Source organism: Bos javanicus, chromosome 22 (genome assembly GCF_032452875.1).
Source record: "Bos javanicus breed banteng chromosome 22, ARS-OSU_banteng_1.0, whole genome shotgun sequence".
NCBI classification, from domain to species: Eukaryota; Metazoa; Chordata; class Mammalia; order Artiodactyla; family Bovidae; genus Bos; species Bos javanicus.
Window position 1 is genome coordinate 31,550,680 of NC_083889.1, and position 16,204 is coordinate 31,566,883.

Consider the following 16,204-nt stretch of genomic DNA (forward strand, 5'->3'; position numbering starts at 1 on the left):
TGAATGTAAGCAATTTCAGGTCAGCACATAGTTGAAAATGGTACCCACTCCATGGTTTGGTGTGAGGGGCCTCTGAACATTTCTACCTACAAAATATAACTTCTTGACCTCTTTTTAAGATATGGTAAATAACCCTCTTCTCTGCCCTCCTCACTGACTTCTGTACAACATCACCCATCCCAACCCACCCCCATTTTTAAGGTAAGACATCATAATTATAAGAACATACTATTAAAATACACACATTTTGTCCTGGAGAGATTAATTTGTAACCCATTGCAACAGATTAATTTATCAGTTTGATTTTTTCACTAACTCTGCTGCTAAGTCACTTCAGTCGTGTCCGACTCTGTGCGACCCCATAGATGGCAGCCCACCAGGCTCCCCCGCCCCCGGGATTCTCCAGGCAAGAACATTGGAGTGGGTTGCCATTTCCTTCTCCAATGCATGAAAGTGAAAAGTGAAAGTGAAGTCGCTCAGTCGTGTCCCACTCTTAGCGACCCCATGGACTTCAGCCCACCAGGCTCCTCCGTCCATGGGATTTTCCAGGCAAGAGTACTGGAGTGGGGTGCCATTGCCTTCTCCTATGGTTCAATTTCTATCTGTAAATTAGGGAATAATAATGGTATTTATCTCACAGAATTGGCTACAAATTAAATAATTCACACAATGTGTCTGGCATTCAGTAAGGGCTCAACAGATGTTGGCTCATTTTGCAACTGTTGCCACTGCTTGTAAGTATCAGCTGCGAGTCTCATGGTTATGACTATCGCACTGAAAAATCTAGAAGTAAGAGGGAAAGCAAGTTCTGTCATGCAGGGAGCTGCCCAGTTAGACCACAGAGCACAGGAGATGGGGACTAGACAAAGTGTGGACTGGCGTGAAGGCAGGGGTTCTTACATCCTTTTTTGTTACTCTACTTCTGAGCAAGTGTATCTTTTCCAATCCTTATATATCCTCTGAGAATGCAAGAAGAAAAATAATCTCTTCAAATTTCATTAAATGGTTCAGAGGCCACTTTTTTTTCCCTTCTGAGGAGAACCAGGCTGCATGATTTAAACGCTCCTAATGAAAGATTTTCTCAGCTCTGTTAATTAGTGTCAATTGCAATGGTGGTTTCTGTTTCAAATCCATTCCTGTTCGCCACTTTACCCTTACATGATGCTACAAAAGGCTGCAGCAGGCAAGAGGTAAACCCTACTGAATAGTCTCCAGTCAAAATGGTTGGGAGGAATTCCTGAGGGCCCCAGTGAGGTATGTTTACTAATCCATATCATAGTGAAAAACAAGACAAAAAAGTGAGAGCAGGTATGTAATGTATAACCTGACGCAAAGCTGTCAGAACGGAAGGGTGTGATGGGGAACAGAAATGTGTGGAAAGTGCACACGCTGGTATATCTCATAGCAAAGACCAATGTCTGTGGTTAGGATCCTAATTACACGTGGATGATTGAAAAAGCTACCATTAGGAAAGATCTATGTAAGCAGCATTCATCTCTACTCATTCATTCATTCAACCCACATTTATAGAGCTCCTACTTGGGATGCAGCTCACAATTTTACTGGAAAAACAGACATTCAAATGAATTATATAAACGAAGAGATGGATGGATTAATGGATAGATGGATGGATAATAGGTAGGTAGATAGTTCACAGTGAACAGTGCTGGGTGACAAATATAAGAAGGTTAACTAAAGATGACAGCCACTATAAAGGAAAGGAAGGTTATGCTGTAAAATGTCATGCAGAACTCAGGCCTGAGAGGGAAGTAGCAGAGACCAAGGGAAAGGTTTGGCGGGAAAAGGCAGCAAGAGGAGTGTGAGTCTCCACTGCCGGGAAGCACATCTCCTCCTTCCTGCCCTCGACACCAAGAAGCAGGCAAGGAAACCCAGGAGTGGTAGGAGGACGGCTTATAAACAAAGGTCCTGGTCCCGTCTTTGGAGGTCAGGCACCCCAAGATTTGATGACTAAAAGGTGGCAGAGGTAAGACCACTTCAGCCCTCCTCTCAGAGTCACGGCTGTGGGAGATACAAAATCTGTGGAAGAGAACAACTTTCTCGAGTTCTCGTTTTAGTTTAAACAAGAAGATAAATGGCCTGCAACACTTTCTGTAAAGACAGGGAGCTGACATGTAAACTTTAAGCTCCAGTGTAATGATATCCCTTCAAGAGTATTTACGTTACCGTCACATGTGGCTTCGGAATGAAAGCCAAATGGCACGCTATAAAAGTCTTTCGAGACGACCAGTTCTGGCAAATCACTAGAATCCTGAGCTCCTTCCTAACAGTGAACGCTGCTTCTTCCAGTTACCTGTGTGCCCCTGAATGGTTCCACAGAACAACAAAGGCCTTCAGAGTCCAAAACTTCCCAATGGCCAAGGGGATGGCAGTGAAGATTATCCGAGTTTCCCTAACTGGACACTCACTCAGCCAGCTGCTTTACAAAATCAAGAGTCAGTAACTAAACACACAGACTCTAGAGCCAGACTGTCTGGAGCTGAATTTTAGCTCCAACATTTGACAGCCAATGCAATCTTGAGCAAGTGACCCAAGCTTTTCACCTCAGTTTGTGCCTCTGAGACGTGGAGACAGCAACAGCACCTCTCTCACATGGACGTGATACACAACAAAATGAATACACGGGATACACTGGAGCAGAATCTGCCATCAGGAGGGTGACCAATGCTGATCCTCCCCACTCCCCAGAGAGAAAGCTGTTTAGTCAATTAGGTTCAGAGAAAGGAAGAAAGATACCTGAAAATATACAGCTAAGCACGGGGCAGGGCTAGGATGCAAACACAAGTCTGAACTGCTCCATGTTTTTCCCACTGACTGCACTATGTTCCCGGTAAGCACTGGCAAGTGAGTATGCATGAAGGCAAGGAGACGGCCGGAAATAACAGTGGTGCAAGCACCATTTTCTTGAGAAGACAGGTTGTGAATTTACCAATAAGGATTCCCCCACAAACCACCTTTCCCACCAATCTGTAGCCCAAGTCCTGTTTATCCTCAAACAGAAGTAACATAGCAAAGGAAGGATGCCTGGAAACTTATAAATGCTCAAGCCTCAGTGGACTGTTCTACTACATTTGTCTCATGTCCTGAGTGGCAATGAAGCTGCTGTTTTTGTTCAGTCACTAAGTCGTGTCCAACTCTTTGTGACCCCATGGACTGCAGCACATCAGGCTTCCTTGTCCTTCACTATCTCCTGGAGTTTGCTCAAACTCATATCCACTGAGTCGATGATGCCATCTAACCATCTCATCCTGTTGCCCCCTTCTCCTCTTGCCGTCAATCTTTCCCAGCATCAGGTCTTTTCAATGGGTCGGCTCCTCACATCGGATGACCAATGTATGGGACCTTCAGCATCAGCCCTTTCAATGAATATTCAGGGTTGATTTCCTTTAGGATTGACTGGTTTGATTTCCTTACTATCCAAGGGACTCTCAAGAATATCCTCCAGCACCGCAGTTTGAAAGCATCAGTGCTTCGGTGCTCAACCTTCTTTATGGTCCACCTCTTATATCCATACATGACTACTGGAAAAACCATAGCTTTGACCACATGCACCTTTGTCAGAGAAGTGTTGACAATAAAGTGTCTTGGTTATCAATCAAGTCATTAAGATGGAAAAGTAAGAACCCAAGAAGTCCTGCGTCGCTTTTTAAGAAGTCAGCACTTATCAACAAAGTCATTAAACAGGTAAACTATTAGCTGTTCTGTGCTATCCAAACATTTTTGAATTATGAAGTTTAGTGAAAGTGTTGTCATTCATTCACTGTTTGAATGTACCCAGATAAAAGAATTTGTGGGGTACTGCATGTAATCTTAATAAGTAAAGCAAAATCTAAATTTTCAATTTTAGATGTGGCATAGTTTCTATATTTTTTACACAAGAACTAATTTCAGAAAAAAGACCCATGAGTAAACACTTGTACTTCATAGAAAAGTACTGGATTTATCCAGCTCAAATAGGTAAAGCGTCTGGCCTCATGAAAAACAGGCTGGTAAATTTCTTTAAGTGACTTCAATCATTCACTGATTCACTACAATAATACTTCAATTTTTCACTGAAGTCTAATTGACTTACAATATTATATTAGTTTCAGGTGTATAACATACTGATTCAATATTTTTATACATTAATGATACAATCACTATGATAAGTCCAGTTATCACATGTCACATACAAAGTTATTACAATATTACTGACTATATTACCTATGCTGTATTTTACATTCCAGTGACTTATTTATTTTATAACTGAAGTTTGTACTTCTTAATCCCCATCACCGGTTTCATCCGTTCCCACACCCTAAAAATATTTCTTGAGCCTGTATTATGGCACTGTAGCCCTGGAAAGTCGACACGTATCTTTTGTGTCCCGCCAGCAAGAAAGTCTTTTCAGTAAACAAATCAACTAGAAAATTATAAGTAGTGATGAAACTATTTTGGCCACCTGATGTGAAGAGCTGACTCATTGAGAAAGACCCTGATGCTAGGAAAGACTGAGGGCAAAAGGAGAAGGAGGCAGCAGAGGATGAGATGGTTAGATAGCATCTCAGGATGTGAGGTGAGGCGAGACAAGCAGACTAGCAGGGAAGCCTCTGCCTCTGCCTCCATCAAGAATGTGGGCCACGAGAAAGTTGCCACGGAACTGCTGAGTTCAAAGACACAGTGACACAGGTACAGTCCAGGGTCAGGGCCACCACGACTGCCACTCAACCCCAGGAAGTCAGTGAACAGCACAAGGATATGTCTGCAAACAAACCCAACATCTTCAGGCTTGTGCCTGCCAGCAGCAGCTGGAGTCACAGGAAAGGTGTTCGCTTCTGTCTTCCGAACACCATCTTCATGCACTTGCAGGGGCCTATGTTCTTTCAGAACCCTAGCTGCAAGAGAGTCAGAGAGTTGTGGATTTTAGCTAACCAACTGATGATCCTAGAAGGAAGATGAAACCAAGGCATTCACCATAGTAGGCATTCTGGGAAAGGCTTTATTTGATGAGAACTTAAGGCTGCCTGTCCAACAGGTTTGAGACTTCACTGGGACATAGCCAGTTCCAATCCTAAGTCCCTATTGGTAAAGGAAACACCATTCATGGCCCCCAATACACACATATACACACACACACAAACATAACTAGTGTATCATGGGACTGGTGATAGGGATCAGAAGTTTCTAGCTGAGGGACAGAGGAAAACATGCAAAAAGTTTAACATACAAAGGAAGATTTGCAAGGGGCATAAAGAGTTGGATCAAGGAATGCCAGGAGTGGTAGTGGTTAGTGGTTAGAAGTAGTAAAATTACGAGCTCTAAAGGACAAGAGAAGGCTGTCCATTGCTAAGGGGTGAATGCAAAGGGAAAGTTGAGAAAATGCTTTAGATACGCCGTTCACCTTAAGGTAACCACTGCTTTGTGACCATCATATCTACTACTAACAGAAGAAAAAATACTAGCATTGCTCCCTGAAGTCAGAGATGGGTAGAGCTAAGTAATACTAAGCATGTTACAAATATACCATGCTCTATAGACTGGACTTCATAATCATTTCCACACAAAAAAAGAGAATTTATAAGTCAATACAAACGCAGCTATTTCCTTTAAAAATGTTTTGTATTATGATATATGATATACACAAACATATGTTCCAAAGATGTGATTATGGATTAAAATAATGAAGTACTCTCAAATCCACCATGTAACTTAAGAATTTTAGAGCTGAAGCTGCCTGTGTGTGTTTTCCCTCATATTTCTAACTCATTCTCTTTTGTTATCCCAAAGTTTGTAATCTCTTTTTCTTGCTTTAAAAAATATATAGTTGATCCCATATATGTGCAGTCTGAAATCATTTCAAGTTTGCACACCACAAGTGATTTCCAGGTGATAGAAATTAATACTATTGCTAATGAACATTTGTCAAAACTTATCAGAATTAGAAAACGAACAGAAGTCTTGAGTATTTCCAAAAAGGATGGAAAAAAGAAAGGCAGATATCTTCCATGAATGGTTAATTCACCTTGTAATTTGAGCACGTTTTCATTTAAAAAAAGAATAGTTTAATCATAAAATCCTTTCAGATGTGCCAGTCGGCTAAAACAGTGGCTAATTTCAACTGTTTTTCACAATGGTGAGCAAGTTGCAGAGTTAATGAAATTAAGCTTCCTTCATTTCTCTCAAATTCTCCCCACAAAGAAGAGCTGTAACGTACAAAATGCAGCCTTTGGTGTGTGGCCGTGCTGGTTTTCAGGACTGGAGCCATCACCGATTTGTCACACGGCCTCTTAACAACGTATTTGTATTTTGCAAAATGTATAATTTTTTGTAGCCCCTGAACAAATATATTTACATAACTGTGTCTAACGAGAAATTACATTTAACTTCTCAGAAATGACAATAAGTAAAACCTGGACTGCCAATTCCACTTCATTAGTGTGGTAGAAATGCATTCCAAATGTTAATAAAAATTCCAACATGCTGATAAATTAGAGCTTCTAAGGAGCATGTGACACCTTGGTTAATATATTCAACCTCAATTATATTTCTCTTCAGCACCCTGTTATCTGGAACCTTTGCTGGCAATCAGAGGTGCTGTTTTTCAGCGGCCAATTTTCTAGATAATGTAGCTTATCAACACTGTGGGTAAACTTGCCAATGGAATCAGGCTGCACTGAACCACACACACGCTAATTGCATCCCTTTTTTATGCATATTTACAGACTGTCACTTCAAAGAAATCAGTGGCCCATTGAGGCACCCAGTTAGCTGGAAGAATTGCCTCTTGCAAATGAAAATTAGCAAACAAGCTAGTGATAAATATGAAATGAACAAAGTATAAAAATACTGTTTTGTTCAGAAACTTCCTTGTCATCCCAATTTATGCTCTCAAAGAAAAGGAGTTGGGAACCTGGGATGTGCCTTTTGTTTCAAACTAAGAAAGAATTCTTCCTTAAACCCACTAACTAGGTAAAAGCTTATTAGCTTTTCCCTCTGCTCCCACGCCACCCCCACCCCAAATTTCTATTCACATAAACAGGTTATTAAATCCCGTATTAGATTTGCCTTGGAGTTTGAATAGACAAATGACATGTTAACACTTCAGAAACAATTAACCCTGGGAACTTAATTAAGTTCTTCTGACTTTAAGGAAGCACATTTCAAAATAATGTTTCTAAACTCTCTGAATTTGTTCAAGAATAGCAATGCTTTCCTTCTCTCAAGTATTCCTAAGTTCAACAGCAGAAAGCTTTGGCTGACTATATATGGATAAAGGTTACGGTGTCACAAGCCTGCTGCAATTTGACTAACTCAGAGTGAGTATTAAAAAAAAAAAAAAAAAAGACAGGTACCAAAATATAACAATACTTAAAAAAAATTTTTTTCCAAAAGTCCCAAACACTATCCATCTATAAAAGTGAAAATGACTTTATAACTATGTCCTGGGAACTGCATACAAACAAAAATATTGAGATATGGGCTGTGTTTTTGTCTGAAATCCCTTCCCTTGCTTTTTAGAATAACATTTGAAATCTTTCACCACGAGGACAATGTTGTGAAGGTAACATTAGGTTTTGGAAAACATGTCATTTTAATACAAGCAGGTCATTTTAATATAAGTTAAAATAAACCACATACCAATTAAACTATAAATACTTTCAAAGGTCTGGTGCCAGAGTGAGCAATTTAGAGTGGCAAAACTCAACAAATAAATGGCACTTAAAGTCTTAGCTTACGGCTCAGGTTCAATGATACTTTATTTGGATTGGAGAACTAAGTATCATGCCTGCTGTATTTCACAGTTTCAACAGATTCCTAAATTCCTCATCACTACCATTAGATATACAATGTCATTTGAGAGCTTTTTTTTTTTTTAAAGCACAAGCAACAATATAAATATTGATACAAACACTGGGGAAAACATTGCTATTTTAAGAAACACACTACACCTACATGCCTACTGCTCATTTCTTACACAAGAAAATACAGTTCTTTAGTAAATTAGTGCTCATCTGTGTGCACTAATTTAGACAATTATTTAATATCACTTTCTAAACTGACATACCATGGTATGTTTATATGTCTGTCTCCATGCCCAGACTGTGAACTCCTTGAAGACAGATATCTAGTTGTGGAAAAATGAATAAAACGGACAGCCCACCACTGAGGAGTTGAAAGTGTATGAGGGGCAGGAAAGACACTTACTCAAAGTTATTATGTACCAGGGAGAGGAACAAAGACATACGAGACCCTAAGACAAGACTAGATGATGACTCTGCCCAGGGCTCCGGGGAAGAAATCACACAATTGCTGACACTGGAATCAGATCTTAAGAGATATCTAACACTTCAATCCAGCAGGAAAGGGCATTTCAGGCACAATGAACCACAAAGGCAAACCAGAAGGCTGGAAGGTACATGAACCAGTCATGGAAAAGAGTTTTGGTGATACGAAATCCTAGGCTGGGCGGGTACGTGGGAGTGGGGGCGGACAGGAGCATCCACAGTACAGACAGACAGAAAGATCTGAATTCTGTCTGATTCACCTTTACCTTTCCTATCTTTTTGCTCTGGGGAAGACCAAATGTGGGGGGAGGCTATGTGAGCACTTTTGAAACAGAAAAATTCTCATGAACATGGACCAGAAGACACCCCGATTTTTAAAAATGAGTAACAATTTTAATTTTTAAAGTTCACCTTCCATGCTATCAAGTTATATAAATACATATTCCCCCAGCACCCTTCTAGGGTTTGTCTCTAATACAGTAAGATTGATTTCACAAGACACAGATCTCCTTTTCCTCTATACAGACACACTGAAGAATATGTCTCAATCGCTCCTGAATCAAGTAAATATTAACAAATTTCCCTGTCTCTTAAAGAGGCTAACTGAAATTTGGCTTAATCTTTAGTCCTCAAAATGTCTGGAGGAAAAGACAGCAGTCGCATCTCATGGGGCAGAGTCTTGGTTTATCCAAAACACTTAGTGTATTGAAAACAGTTTTGAACTTTAACATTCAAAAAAAACCTGCTTTTTGTCAATGGGCAAAAATAAAAAAAACCATCAAAAGATAAGGCATTATATAATATCAAAGCTAGGTAGTTGGTTTCAGAGAAAATTTGTGGATTGATTAATACATCATTCACTATTTCTTAGCTATTTTATAATACAGACACTGCTCCTAGAACATAAAAGGCAAAAGAATCATGGTAATAGTAACAGTAATATTTTAGCAGCTAACAATTTCAGCACACTATCTGTCAGGAACTCAGCCAGTGACGTACAGTATGCCATCTAATCTCTAGAACCTTCCTTTGAAGGCAGTATTCTCAGCCCTGGGTTTTATAAAAGATCCTTTTCCATTCTGTTGGACAAGACCGTGAACCAGTTAATGACAGAGCCAGGATTCCAATCTGAGTCGCAGCCTTCCAAGCCTGGGGTGGTAACTACTGTAAGATGCTGCCTCTTCCTAAATAATGTGAGATTGTTTCTCTTTTTCAACTTGAGCTTGGCTGAATTCTGTTTCACTCTTTCCACTGGTCCACCTCTCTGGTAGAGGATAAGCTCCATGAGGGCAGGAACTGTATCTGTCCTGGCCACCACAGTAATCCCTAAAACAAGCACGGAGCAGGCAAAGAGTAGACACTCACTATATGAATAAATAAAATACGTCTCTTTCCCTTTATGACTTGAATAGTTCATTTGTCAACTAGCTGTTTTCTTGTTCTCGATAGCCTCAAAAACATACGTATCAATGCCTAAAACTACAAGGATTGAACAATTCCATTCTCTCGTACCCATACATTTGCAATCACAAATGATTTACATCCAAAGAGTGCCACTCTGCTGTCACCGCCAGTGTGCCCTTCCTAAGGAGGAGCCCTGGGCTCCTGTATGCTTTCCCAAGTTTTTATTCATCTGCGACTGGGCACTGGACGAATATAAATGTGAGTAGAGTCCCTCTCCCTTCTAACTTTTGAAAATGAAATCCCTATAAGGCAGTTGGGGGATAATTCCATAAGCAGAAATTTCACTAGTCTCAACATTCCACAGAGGTCAAAGATCATTTTAATAATTTTTGTAGCCAAAAAATTGTACCCTTAAACCAATGGAAAGTGATTTTCAATAGGGCTATTACCCCACTTAATACTATCAATCAAAAAAACCATAGGCTTCAATATATAAATGTATGTTCTACATTCAAATTTGGAGAAATACATATTTGCCTCATAAATGAAAACAACGTAACAGCTAAAATACATGTCAAGGATGTGCCTTTATCTTGCTGAGTTTCTCACTGTTTATTTTTTTCTTACTCTTCATCAGACACCTGTTTTGTATTGAATTCTTCATTAAAAGGTTTTACTGTTGTTGTTTTTTTCCTTTTCTCTCTATTCTCAAGCCCTTTGCTTTTTGGATTAAAGCTGCAGTGTTTATCTGTATTCTCAGACTCCCCTTTCACTGGTCCGGAGGAGAGTTTTCCTTTGTGTTAGAGTTATTCACAGGGCCCATGGAATGAGGGCTGAGTACAAAATAAACTCCAGCTCAGGAAAAAAAAAAGTGTTGTTTGAAGAGGATGGCTGTGGAAAGTTCACTGAGCCCAGGACGAAATAAACAAATCTAGAACTAACTTGGGAGCAAGAATATTCTCAGAGCAAGCAGCCAAGCTGGGAGCCAGAGCAAAACAGAGCGTCCTGACATCTGTTTTGTTTTCATTTCAGGAATGAAGAACACCTTAGTCCTCACTGATTGTTTTGCTCTGAGAGTTCCTTTGGACTTTTGCTAAATCCAGAGAAAACCTGGGACAACTTGGATAAATGTGAACATGCAAAGTATTTACTTCATATTTAAAAGAAGGAAGAGAAAAAGAAAGTCAGAGAGAAAAGAGAGAGGTACCTTTGAAAGTTTCAAAACATCAGGTAATATACAATTTATTCTGAATATTTTTGACACAAATCACCCTATAATTGCCATTTCTGCAAGGTGTCTCAATTACAAGAATACGATGTGGTTGTTTAAATGCCTATACATTTGTCTGAAGAAGAGAAAAAGCCACAACATTGTCTATTAAATGTCAGAAAGCCTTTTCTTTCAGTATCGAGGGCTTGGACAGAACTCAGGAAATACTTCAACTGCAAAAGAAATGTTAAAAGCCACCCTTCAAGCTACTGGAAAACCTATTATCAAATGTTAAAACCTTTTAAAAAAGAAAATCTGTGACTATCCCAAGGTGGATCACAGATCTTTGTTTAGCAAAGGTTGGCCATCACGGATAACCAAAGACAGAGTAACAAAGGACGCAGTCTACCTGCTCATTAGAAATTACGATGCTTCGATTAAGAAACTCAAGAACAGGGATCTGATGACGTGTGTTCTCTGGATGCAGGAACCACAGTTACTTACAGAAAATGCCGTCCGTGTTTCTCTTTATCACATCTCTAAGTCATCATGTCAGCACTTTGGACGCTGCGAGCTGTCACTGTGTGTAAGAACCGGGGGGTGAGGGGGAGCGGGAGGGGAAATGAACATAACTTTCCTACAGAAGGAAAGCAGTGTGGAGAAATATACATTGTGTACATGCACAGGCGGACAACCTTTCACTTCTTTTTCTCGGTTCATAGGACCTAATGAGAATTAATTAGCACATTCCTAAATCATTTGCCCCCATTTCCTCTCTAATGTGTGTATCTATGCATAACCAAAGATTTTGTAAAGAAAGGAGACAGAAACCAGAAAGCTGAGGTCAGAGGCAGGAGCACAGATGTACAGATGTACATATAAATGGATGTTCTGAGACTGTCTCTTTGTGATGAGGAATTACAAAGGATTTTAATTCAGCCCCTTTGATTTCAGCGCTCCTTTTTTTCTGTTCTAAATACAGTACCTACAAGCCCCCCAAATTCATCTCTTACAGACTTGGAAGATTTAAAAATTTCTCCAAAATGCCACATGTCAGTCAAAAAAGCAAGTGATTGGCTTTTAAAATTATAATTTAAAGCACAATGACGAGAGGGTATATTTTCATTAAAATTTAACCCTTTTTTAAGCTCTTGAAGCTCTGATATCTGGGGCTTTGGGGAACACACTGAAAACTTGGGGGTTTTGCCTGCATATCCTTCTGAGTTAAAAAGAGCTACAAACAAAAGCACAGAATTACAATGGACTGTGTAGCCCGTATTAACACAAGGCTATGTCCTTCAATATACAACTCAGTGCAGGAGATATACAGAAAAGTTAAGAGTCATTTCCATCTGTAAATATTTAGAAATTAAATCTAATAGGTAAGGTTTAAACCGTACATGTACGGGAATTTTATTTTTTTAATGGAGTCATTTTATACCCTCTGAGAGGAATCATTTTCTATAAAGTGTAACCTTTCTATACTATGATTAACCATTCTTGCATCATGGTAATAGTGAATTAAAATTAAAAGAATATTCTACTCTTTTAGGGACAGAGTAATCCCAAAACATAAAAAAAAAAAAAACTGAGGGTTCAAAACATTTTCTTTTCCTTTATGCCAGCATTATAAAGCATCACCTTTGGGCAGTTACACAAATCTACACATGTGATAAAATTTCATAGAATTATACAAAATAGTTGTTCATATTGAAAAACTGACAGAATCACATAAGGAACTATAGCCCAGTTGACTATTTTGCACGTCAGTTTCTCACTTTTGATACATACTGTGGTTATGTAAAGTGTTACTATAAAGGAAAGCTGGGTTAAGGATATGTGGTACCTCTCTGCTGTTTTTTTACAACTTCTTATATATCTACAATTATTTCAAAAGAAAAAAAAATCACCTCTATCCAAGTTTTATAAGTCTGAATTCCCAGACATTATGATGGAGTTTCACAATGCAAGGAAATCAAATAGCTTTTCACTAAAATTTAGATCTACAGAGCTTTCAAAGAAATTTCTGAAAGGTTCAAAAATGCATCCTCCAATTGACTCCAACTTGAGGGAAGTCAGATTAAGTCTTACCATCTTTCAAGTCCTGATCAAGGGCATGTCTCTAACTTTCTCTGATTACCTTATACCTTTTCTGGTCCTAATACCTATCCACCTCCCCAAGCAGAAACAATGTCTCCTTGATCCCACATCAGTCAAGTGTAGTGGTTAAGAATCTAGAGTCAGATTGTTTCTCGGATGCTATCTGCTCAACCTTAGTCAAGTTGCTCAACCTCTCAGAGCCTCAGTTTGCTAATCTATAAATGGGGGATAATAACAGTATCTAGTGCATAGCATTACTGTGAGGTTTACATGAAGCAGTGGGTGCAAAAACCTGACATGTAACACCACTCTACACCAATGTCAGCCATGACCTAGGGTACTGCTTTGTATATACACTTCTACTGTAGGAAGTGAGTAGAGGATAAAGAAGAGGAAACCCGAGCCATACAGATCTTTAAATGCTGGTCGCTCCTCTTGTTAACTACATGATCTACCCTACCTCCAAGCCACAGCTTCCTTGTCTGTAAGAGACTAATGATACCGGGCACTCAGTAAGCATCCAGCAACAAGCTTTTTTTGTTACTGTTGCATCTACCAGACCGTAAATATTTCTCTTGATTCTGTTTTGCTGTGATATGAAATCCTGATAGGCAAGGCAGAGTCAGCTGCCATTGCAGCTTCCTGTCTCCTGCCCAGCATCAGTACAAAAGAGATGTCTCATGAATGTTTTTTTTTTAATTTTTAAAAAGCTAAAGATTGAAAAATAAAACTTAAAAACCACTTGAACCACATCACTAAGGACCCAGCAGTGAAAAAGACATTTACGAAACCATTCTGGTTGCCAAAACCTTTTTCTTTTTACGAGGATGGTACCTCTTTTGAATTTCCAGAAATTGAATATGTGAAACTTAGCCTCAAGGAGAGCTGTAAGTTCTGGGTTCTGAAGCCGAGGAGGTGTCCACCAACAAAAACCCTGCTGTGAACACTCAGGTCCCAGAGTAACTAAGTGAAAGTTACATCTGCAGAATACCAGCAATAATGGGAGGGTCTTACCTGTCTTTAGTAACATATGCCCATGGGCTGCTGGTTAAATAATATGCTTGAAAAGTTGAGAAATGCCCACAGTAATGGCCTGGGACGCTATCCTTCCCTGTAACCATGTTTATTCCTCTGCTCTCACCTCCTCATCACAAAGGGCTCTCGCCATCACCCTGAAGTCACTTAAAGGAATGGAAAATCATCTTCATGAAGTAGCTGGTTTTCTGTCCTAAGTCCTTATTGACTGTGACTTGAGAAACCCTCCTACAGATAAATCTAACACCCCAATAATTCAATATTTTTCTTCAAAACAAAAACCATTAGCATTTTATTGGAAGAAATATTTCATCTCTCTCTCTCTCTATTTAAACACGCCACAGATGTAGCACTCTGTGTGGGTTGTTAGAAAGTCAAAGAATATAATTTCTTGATTAATTGCCATACACAGGATCCAAGTTATGCACAATTTTGGTAGTTAACCCCACAACCTCCCATAAGCAGTCTTGCTAAACCTTCCAAATAAGCACATTTCTGATAAATCACTTGCAGCTCTTTAAGTGGATCAGGCTTTAAGTTATTCCTTGGGATAGATCATGTCATTTTCAAAGTGCAAGAACTGCGGGAGAGAGATTCCATAGTAAACCTCTGCTGTGGTAGCTTTGTTTCACTTGCAGGCTTCAGGAGTCTTGGTCAATATTTCTTACTTTATTTTTAACTATGTTGTGGTCTACAAAATGGTTGGCGATTCAGAAATTACATCAAGAGTCTAAGGATAGACTTCAATAAATGCAGCAGTTCTTGAACAGGAAAAGAAAATGCCTGTTGGTTTTAAGAATGTTGGGAATCCAAGAGCTATTCTTCGTTGGGCCAATTAGAGTCGGTCCCTCCAAAAGCAAGTTACCGTCTCTCTTTCAACCATCCACTTAACTGGGCGCATGAATATAAATCACAGGGATCCCTGGATATTGGAATAGTGCTCAATTCTGAGCTATAGATACCTTTTTATGGGCTTTTTCCCCCAGCACAGGAGGAAAAACAAGTTTTGGGGAACAGTTCCCATATTAGCTATTTCACCAACAGAATAAGTGATGTGCCCGAGACAGCGGGGCTGACAGCAGCAGCAGCAGAGAAGGTCAGGTCTCAGGTGCACCTGGTGGATGCTCTTTTATGCCACCCGACCTCAAGGAATACTATCCCACGTTTCCACCCGCATGAAAATTTTTTGCAGGTGATCCTATACCCCTCTTAAGCTCTTCTTTTTCCAGGACAAGCATAACTATAAAAAGCATCTCATCTTATCTCAAACAGAATTAGTCAACCGATACATAAATGGCAAGCAACTGGCCTTCAAGGCCAATTCAAACCCTTAGCCAACTCCTCCATTTCTCTGAAAATTTATCTTCTTCAACACCAGAGGTGTGTTTCCCTAAATGTGAAGTTATTTGGGATTCATCCAGACAACCTTTTCTTCTTTAGTTCAAAAAGTGTGGGGGTATACAAGAATTCTGGAATGGATGACAGTCAATTAATCGTGACTTTCTAGTAAAGGAAAAACACGCACTGGTACTCTCCTCTTGAATACCACATCTTTGTAAATCAGGGACAATATATGTTCATTAAAAATAAAAACTGCATTTTTTTTAATATTCTCTTTAGTTTATATGATCTAAGTGTCCCGTAGTAAGCATGTTCCACTTTTGCAAATAAAGATGATCTTTAAAATACATTAGACAAAATTTTATAAACGTATCAATACTGTGTCAAAAATACCGTAAGAATGTCTCCCTGAAGCTCATGCCAAGTTTTGTTCACTTTGTTGTTGTTGTTTAGTTTTGTTTTGTTTTTTATGTTTCCCTGACCAGCCCAGCTTACTTCATTATTAGACTACAAACCATTCAATAATTGACTCCTCCAAAGTATTTTACTGAATCTGTAAAATGAGAATGAAGGGGGAAAAAGGAAAGAAAAAAACATGAACAAAAATGTCCTCTAAGTTTTCCTACACATATCCTATAATTTTCCAGTTGGCTTAACCACTCAACATATTTAAATAACCAACCAACATATTTATTTAACATTCGGCAGATGGACATGATGGAAACATCATGATTTTCAGATGTACTTTCATAACTGCAAGGTTTTCCTCTTGCCAGGATCACAACAGGTTCTTAAGGTAAAGCTGCTCCTACCTGCTGTTTCTTTAATGTCA

General features: G+C 39.3%; 1 long non-coding RNA gene across 1 annotated transcript in view; it reads right to left on the bottom strand.

The window, feature by feature from the left end:
• LOC133235672 (uncharacterized) overlaps positions 1-14,372 on the bottom strand; it is a 703,684-nt gene extending 689,312 nt beyond the window's left edge. The window contains exon 1 of the long non-coding RNA XR_009732619.1: positions 11,401-14,372. This is a non-coding gene — a long non-coding RNA (uncharacterized LOC133235672). The remainder of the gene's footprint in view (positions 1-11,400) is intronic.
• Between the last annotated feature and the right edge of the window lie 1,832 nt (positions 14,373-16,204).